Here is a 7,913-nt window from a genome sequence, read left to right on the forward strand (position 1 = left end):
TACTATTGAGCAAAGATACTAATAAAATAATCCATGCTTTTCAGGTTTTTCAGGTACGTCTAACATTAGTTTTCAAGTACAGAAATTGATCAAATGTAAAATAACATTGCATATTTTACTATATAAATTAAAGATTAATTCTATTAAACTTACAAAAGCTATTCAATAAAGAGCAGTGAGTGGTGTCCTGTCCTTGTCTTTTGCTGTTTGACATTAAACAGACAGTAAAGGCTACTGCCCCTTTAAGACCTAATGCTATTGCCCCTTTAAGACCTAATGCTACTGCCCCTTTAAGACCTAATGCATGGATATGCGTCGTCTTTCTCGACTGTATAAAGTTTACTTAAGGCATATACAGACTATATCTGCTAGAATACTCATCAAGATGGACATGTTGACATACTTTTTGTGTGAGTTTGTCCGTTCAAGAGCAAGACTTGAAAGAGAACTCAATATTTGCGCGCTGTGAGACGTGTGCGCGCTTTCGGATGAGTGCACAGAGACAAATTTTCTCAAAGCGCGCGCAACTTCTCATTTGCGTCTTCTGGCACTAAAACCGGGTGATGACGGCGAAAATGACTGGTCATATTCGAACATACGGCATGCAATGAACAAAGTTTACAAAGAGAGAATTATTTGAAAAATTTGAACAAAAAAAAAATATTTAAAGGACTTTTACACGGCACCCCTGCTCTTGTCAGACGGCACCCCGGTTGGGAAACACTGGCCTAAGCTACTGTCTGTGTACTGCCACCTGCTGGACTGGAGGTCTAGCCACCCAAGAGCAAGCCACTTCACAGACACAGATAGTTGCGTGTTCTGAGTTAACACAATCAGAACGTAAAAATACGGGATATTTTACGGGAAAATACTAAAACAGGAAGACAGCGGGAAAAGAGCTAAAATACGTGAGAAACCAGTAAAAAACGGGAGGGTTGACAGATATGGTATATTAGGCGCTCTGTCCAAGGGGATCGAGGGCTCCAAGCTCAGAATTTAGCCCAAACCCAGAGTTCAGCCCCGCATTGCAGACCGTGAGTGAGGAACGGGGGGGCGGAGGGAGGCAGAAAACCGTTGAGGTAACTTGGTGAGTCGGCTCTGGGCTGTGTATATACCTCCTCTCGTGCTGATTATATAGACCATTTTAACGTGCTCCTCACAAACTTTGTTTATAAAACATGATTTTTGCTCACACAGCTGACAAAACAGCCATAAGCTTGAAAAATGATTATTTGCCAGAGAGAACAGTTTGTGACTAAATCATGTGTAGTAAAGAAAGCTCACATCTCTAACTTATCAGTCATAGCAGCAACATCTCACATTTGTGCAAATTACATTTAACAAAACCCCTCAAACTACAGATTTATTGCTGAAAAGAAATTGTGAAATGCATACATTACTAAAAATAGTGATGGTAAAAGACAAACACCAGGTATAAAACCTTATATAACAAAATATGGTCACATTTCAGTACCAAAGGGTGCAATGAACTATTCTGTGAACATGAACACACTGCAGTGCTTTCTAACAAGAGTTTCTGTCAACTGTAAACTTTTATGTAAATCAACTTAAGGCACATATTACAACTGGGCAACTTATTTTCTGTAAGCATGGACACATTTCAGTGCTTAGAGCTGGTTAATCTTTAATGCAAAAGCATTCCCAGTAGATTAAGGTGAGAGTCACATATGCATGTTTCTCTTCCAGACCCAGCTCTGGAGCAGCTGAAGGTGTGGACGTACTGGTGCTACTGCTGTTGAGCGTCTGTCCAAGCGGATCAGCAAGCACAGATTTCCTCCTCTTTGGAAAGGGAAAGATCTTTTCCAGGCTCACTGTAGTCTATCATCCCCTCAGCAGCAAACAGTACCTGGTGCTTCTTCCTGCTCAGGAGGAGGAGAGATCTGAAATCTGCTGGCCATTAAGTCTGCCGCCTCCTGGAAGAAAACAGTGGACACCTGTTGACCTGCTGCATTATTATTGAAGAAAAGGCTCAGTAGTCAAATACAATCATACAGTTTTACATCTAAATAGCTTATAAATACTTACTGAAGATATTTACTAGATGGTGTATATTTGAGCAGTAATTGAATGGGTTTAAAGTATAAAACTTGAGCTGAACATTTAGAGGATTAATAAAGGACTTTCCCTTAAGATCCGCCTTTGACACACTTTGGTAAATGTCTGATGCGTGTCCTCTGGTGATGGGAAGGGCAGAGATTTAAACCGAGGGTCTAAGGCTGATGAGATGTAGAGGTTGCTCTTCTCCTCTGAAGAATTATATCTCTCTGAGAGCTCTTGGTAGATCTTCATCTCTTTGAGTCTTTAGCAGTGCTGCTCATGTCACTCAACAGTTGTGTGTGAAGCGGAGCAATGATAGAAACTGTTGGCTCTTCTCCTCACACAGGACATTTGTTTCCACCAGCACAGGCTTGAGGGCTTGACCTCTTCAGCATTTGAGATTTCCATCTCAGTCGAGGTGCAGATGTCAGAGACTCTCTTTCTCACCTTTAGAAACAGCAGAGCAACATTAACTAAAAGATGAATTTAATCATTTCAGTTGAAAATAAGATGAACATTTCCTAAACCTTGAATAACAGGACAGAACACATCAGCAACACATCAGAAAATGAGCTGAAATCATGAGTGTAATCTTGTTTAAGGCCCTTCAGTAGTGTCAGTAATGACAGTGAACAGCTGACCTCAGGAGGTCAGAGGTCAGCACAGATGGCAGATGCTGCTGGAGGAAACGGGAGAGCATCTCATATGCGCTGGTCCACCGGACTGCAACATCTGTCCTCAACTTGAGCTGTGGAAGGTCCAGCATGGTCTGGTTCCTCTTCAGTGCTCCCGCTGCTGTGCTGCTCCTGTGGAAGAACACAGAAATCCTCTGAATCTGCGCTAGCAGTCGAGCTACAGCGCTAGCTTTAAGGCTCTGTGGCGTGAGGTTCAGTGTGTGTGCCAAACACCGTCTGTGCTGGAATCCTGTCAGCTCCACAGCTAAAGTCATGTTGGTTCACTGTCAGGAGCAACTACAGGCTCTCATGCATTGCTCTGGTCTGGAGAACGGCAGCATTCGTTTCCCACTTGTGCTCAATCAACTGTAATGGTCACTAGGACTCACTGGAACTGACGTTTGGGGAAATAGTTCGGGATTTCACATCTTCCAGTGTTTGCAGCAAAAACCTTCATTTCCACCACACTTTAAGCTGAAGCTCCTTACAAATAAATGTGTCATGAGGATGATGAAGAATGATGCTAACTCAATTAGCATGTTGTTAACATAATGCTAACATGATTTTCATGCTTGATAACATAATAATAATAATGTTTTTAGAAAGATGAGAACACAATTAGGTTGTTGCTAACATAATGCTAATACGATTAACACGCAGCTAGCATTATGCTAACGATGATGAAGAAGCATGATGCTAACTCAATAAGCATGTTGCTAGCATTATGATAACACAATTACCATTTTTGTTAACATTTGTTTAACAAGATGCTAGCATTTTTAGCATGTTGCTACCATAATGCTAACATGATTAACATGTTTGTTAGCATGTTTTTCCAAGATGCTAATATGATTATCAAGTTGCAAACATAATTAGCATATTGCTAGCATAATGTTAACACGATTACCATGTTGCTAAAAAAATGTAACAAAATTTGAACATGATTAGCTTCTTGCTAGCATTATGCTAATACAATTAACATGCTGCTAGCATTATGATAACACAATTATCTTGTTGTAGCATGTTTTAGCAAAATAATAACACAATTAGCAGGTTTCTATCATGATGCTAATACGATTAACATGTTGCTAACATTATGATAACAATTACCTTTTTTGCTAACATTTGTTTAACAAGATGCTAACATGATTAGCAGGTTGTTATCATGATGCTAACACGATTAACATGTTGAAATTATAATAACACAATCACCATTTTTGCTAATATTTTTTAACACGATGCTAGCATTATGATGCTTACTCAATTAGCATTTTGCTACCATAATGCTAACACAATTACCATGTTTCTATGTTTTTAGAAAGATGTGAACACAATTAGCATGTTTCTAGCATTAATGATAACACAATTAGCATGTTTGCTAGCATTAATGCTAACACTATTAGCATGCTGCTAGCATTATATTAACACGATTAGTATTTAGCTAACATAATGCTAACACTTTTACTTGTGTTTATTGTGTTTTAACCCTAAGCTAATCGCCATTAGCATGTAGCTAGAATTTTTTTAACAAGATGTAAAGACAATTAGCATGTTGCTAGCATTAATGCTAACACAATTACCATGTTGCTAGCATTTTTTTACCAAGACGTGAACACAATTAGCATGTTTTTAGCATTAATGCTAGCACAATTAGCATGCTGCTAGCATAATGCTAACACAATTCACATTTTGCTAGGCTGATGCTAACACAATTACCATGTTGCTAGCATTTTTTTAACAAGATGTGAACACCATTAGCATGTTGTTAGCATTAATGCTAACACGATTACCATGTTGCTAGCATGTTTTTTGCAAGATGTGAACACCATTAGCATTTTGCTAGCATTAATGCTAACACGATTACCATGTTGCTAGCATGTTTTTAACAAGACGTGAACACAATTAGCATGTTGCTAGCATTAATGCTAACATGATTAGCATTCTGTTAGCATGATGTTAACACTATTAGTATTTAGCTAGCATGATGCTAACACTTTTACTTGTGTTTCTCATGTTTTAACCCTTAGCTAATCGCCATTAGCATGTAGCTATTCACTGCTAGCATGTCTAGCATGTTGAAAGTCCAGTTTGCTAGCATGAGTCAAAGATCCGACCCCCATCTTTACACAACGTTCTGATGCAGAGATACAGGTCTTGTTAAACGGTTGCTAGGGTGCTCTGTTTGGTTGCTATGGAGTGGCTTAGCAGCAGCCAATGATGATACTCCAAAAGCTCCTGCCAGTATGAATGAGCCAATAGGATTTCCCCTCAGGCGTTTGGATCAGCGCTAAAAACAGGCTCTGGGATCAACACAAGTTTGAGACTCTTGCACATTTTGTCCATCAAGATAATTATAACACAACTTTATGAATTCTGAAGCCTAAATGCAGTCGCAGGAGTAAAAAGCTAAAGCTAGGCTATAAACGAGCGACACCACGGTCACATGACTTCAGCGTCACCATCACTGAGCTTCCCACAACTCTTTCAGTTTTGATCTCACACATTTCCCCAGAGCGTTTGAGTGAGAATAGTTTATAAGAGCACAATTATGAGCAGAATGAGGCTGTAAAAGCCCCTGAGTTTCCCTTTTGGGCTGAAGACGTTTCCTCTCCTCGCCTGCCTCTGGCGTCCCATTAGACACTCGTTAGCAAACGCCTTTCTCAAGACACGCAGCAGCTTCAGAAGATCATGAGTGGGCTAATACTGATGTGCTTATGCTGGAGAATAAAACGTGAAAGTGTCTTGAGCTTGTGTTCACCACAGACCTTATTTCAGCCGTTTAACCAAAACCCCTTCAGAAAACCCATTGACTTCGGGACGATGGAGGTCTAGAGAGAAGCATCAGATTCGCCACTGCAGATTCTCTGAGCTAAACCACAGATCAAACAGCTCTGACGGGGAAACCAGGACAAACATTGAGAATGGACCAGTTATAAAAGGCTTTAAGTGCTCAAATCAGCAACATTCCCCATGGGTTTAATGCAGGAACACTGACTGTAACCATGGGATTGTGGCAGAAATAGCTCTACACATCTTTCTCCAGCACTTCAAAACTCTCATATTATCATATTTCATGTGACGACCGAAACATTATTCAAAGATCGTCCCCGTTTATAAAAGTGAAAGTGTGCAGATGTAGGAAAAGCCCTTCATGAGTTTGGTTTGGGCTGAATTCAGCTGGTCCAGAATCTCCGGGTTACTCCTCTCAGAGCTCCATTGGATGTAGTGTTACAGTCCCAGGACATTTCTCCAGATTCTCCAACATATAGCAATGCTGCTCAACTTCAGGAATTAAAGGATCTCCACCAGCTCGCCTCAGACAAAAGCCACATTATGACAGTAGAAGAAGAGAACTTTCCTTCAGAACGAACGCCAGAGTTTGGATGCGTTCACACCCGCTCTCAAAAGCAGAGGAAAACATTTCTGCTAAACTGGCTCCAGAATGGCAGGGTCTCTATGGAGCTGAGCGTAGGACGGGCCCTTTAAACTATCAGGAGGGACAGGAAGAGCCAGGAGAAGATTCACCAGTTACACACATCTCAACTTAAAGTGTGTTATCCTACCGCTCAACAACTGATGAGATTCAGCATCAGCAGCGGCTGGAGATATTCAAGGAAGAGATGATGATGAAGAACTCTGGGGATTCTCAGAGAGGGACCTTAAAAAACAAGGATTGAGTTTTTCAGAAGGGGAAGGGAGTGAGACGGACTAGAAGTTGTCCCCTAAAGATGATCTGATGTCCACAGGAGGGCGATGTTGTCCTCGAGAGCTGGCGAGTATAAAAGCAAGACCATTGTAGAAGCAGCAACAGAGTTATTGGGGATTCAAGAAATTACAGCTGAAATTATTCATGAGATGCTGAACACCAATGATGATGGTTTGTCTGGAGGTGATTGGCTTTCCCATGGCGTTTCATTTCCTCCAATGGAACGACAGAAGTTTAATAGCCAATGAGTTGAAGAGAGTTCTAGCAGATCTGGATGATATAGCCCATATTATTTGTGCTCCAGAAACATGGTTAAGAGCGCACTTGGACTTTGGTGAGCAGCTTATAGTGATGTTAGATGTGCCAGAATCACAACACAAGCTGGAGGATGTGTCACATTCATTAAAGATTAGCATATAGAAGGGTAAATGTCCCAAATGAATGTGAATGTATAATAATAGAAGTGTGTAGTCCCAGAGGAAACACACAAGTGTGGATAAAAGCACAGGCTATAGAGAGAGATGGTGTCTTCATAAAGCTGAATGGGGGAAATGTAGAGAATCCAGTAAAGAGTGACTGAAACAACACAGATGGAGGTGATGGAGGCAGCTGTGCCTGCTGGGACTTTACAATCATCCTGAAGGAGTGATTCCCCCAAACTGTTCAATTGAACAACTGATTCACTAAATGATTCACTGAAGCGCTCAAGACTCTCTGAGAACCCCTGCTGGTCAAACACTGGAAATGCAGTGAAAACTGAGCCCAAACATGCAGAAAAACACCTTTTACAAACCAATTACAAATGTTTTATTAAACCTCGAATCTATTAAAGGCCATTAACAAATCATCTGACACCATTAAATATGAAGTGTCTGTATAATATGTTATTTGATTCAATTGTAGGGCTTTTTATGCAGAGCTTCAGGTCAACGAGAGACTATTAACTTCCATTTATTATACATTAAAGTTATTATTAAAATGATGTCTACACATTTATAAAGCTTTAAAAACATATAGACACTGGTTCATGGGTTCACTGAGGAAAAGTGAAAGTGAATCGCTTCCTATCCCTGCCTAAAACACACAGAAACAAGCTCTACAAATGAATAAAAGAGCAGAAATTATACACACACCTCACATTTAATGGTGGATTATATTTAATGTAATAAAGTTGTGTTATAAAGAGTCTCATCACACATGTTTGGTCTGAGTTCTCATTGCAGTGTCACAGTTTTGACCAGCAGGGGTCGCCAGCGCGTCTCGAGCGCTTCACAAGAGTGAATCATTGAGTCAATGAATCGGTTCAGTTGATTCGGAGTTTGGAAAAGCTCCGTTTCTCCATCACTAGTTCTCGGCTCGTGTTCAGTTCAGTTTGTTGTTGACCTGCGATAAAGAAATGATATTGTGTTGATGTTATTGATTTCTCTCAGCAATGTGAACAAACACAAGAATCCTAACATGGAGGAAAAGGACAG

At 40.4% G+C, this 7,913-nt stretch overlaps 1 long non-coding RNA gene across 1 annotated transcript; it reads right to left on the reverse strand.

Moving 5' to 3' along the window:
- Positions 1-1,346: 1,346 nt before the first annotated feature.
- Positions 1,347-4,178, reverse strand: LOC307135166. Its single transcript, XR_013817639.1, has 3 exons — positions 2,700-4,178; positions 2,047-2,505; positions 1,347-1,934 (listed from the first exon to the last, which is right to left on the reverse strand). It is a non-coding gene; the product is annotated as an uncharacterized lncRNA (long non-coding RNA).
- Between the last annotated feature and the right edge of the window lie 3,735 nt (positions 4,179-7,913).

The sequence above is a fragment of the Gobio gobio genome (genome assembly GCF_949357685.1).
Source record: "Gobio gobio genome assembly, chromosome: 12".
Classification (NCBI taxonomy): domain Eukaryota; kingdom Metazoa; phylum Chordata; class Actinopteri; order Cypriniformes; family Gobionidae; genus Gobio; species Gobio gobio.